The sequence below is a fragment of the Fragaria vesca genome, linkage group LG1 (genome assembly GCF_000184155.1).
Source record: "Fragaria vesca subsp. vesca linkage group LG1, FraVesHawaii_1.0, whole genome shotgun sequence".
In the NCBI taxonomy this organism is placed as follows: domain Eukaryota; kingdom Viridiplantae; phylum Streptophyta; class Magnoliopsida; order Rosales; family Rosaceae; genus Fragaria; species Fragaria vesca.
This window is the reverse complement of record NC_020491.1, coordinates 20,460,713-20,461,131: the sequence shown is the minus strand read 5'-3', so window position 1 is coordinate 20,461,131 and position 419 is coordinate 20,460,713.

Here is a 419-nt window from a genome sequence, read left to right as displayed (position 1 = left end):
CTCTCTCTCTCTCTCTCTCTCTCTCTCTCTCTCTCTCTCTCTCTCTCTCTCTCTCTCTCTCTCTCTCTCTCTCTCTCTGTTGTTGAGGCATCAACTGCCAAAGCCTCAACGGCGATGCTCCTTAGCCACGCCGGCGATGATCCTCAGCCATGTTGGCGAAGATCCTCGGCCTCGACATGATGAACCTCGGCCTTGACGGCGACTAACCTAGGCCTCGACGGCGACGAACCTCGGCCTCAACGATGACGAACCTCAGCCTCGACGACGACTAACCTCGACCTGGACGGCAACGCTCCTCGACCTCGACGACGACGAAGCTCGGTTTAGACAACGACGCTCCATGTCCAGCCGATGAGAAATCGGATTTGAATCCAGATCTGGCGACGAAAACATCCACAACCTCCTCCTCTCTCTCTCTC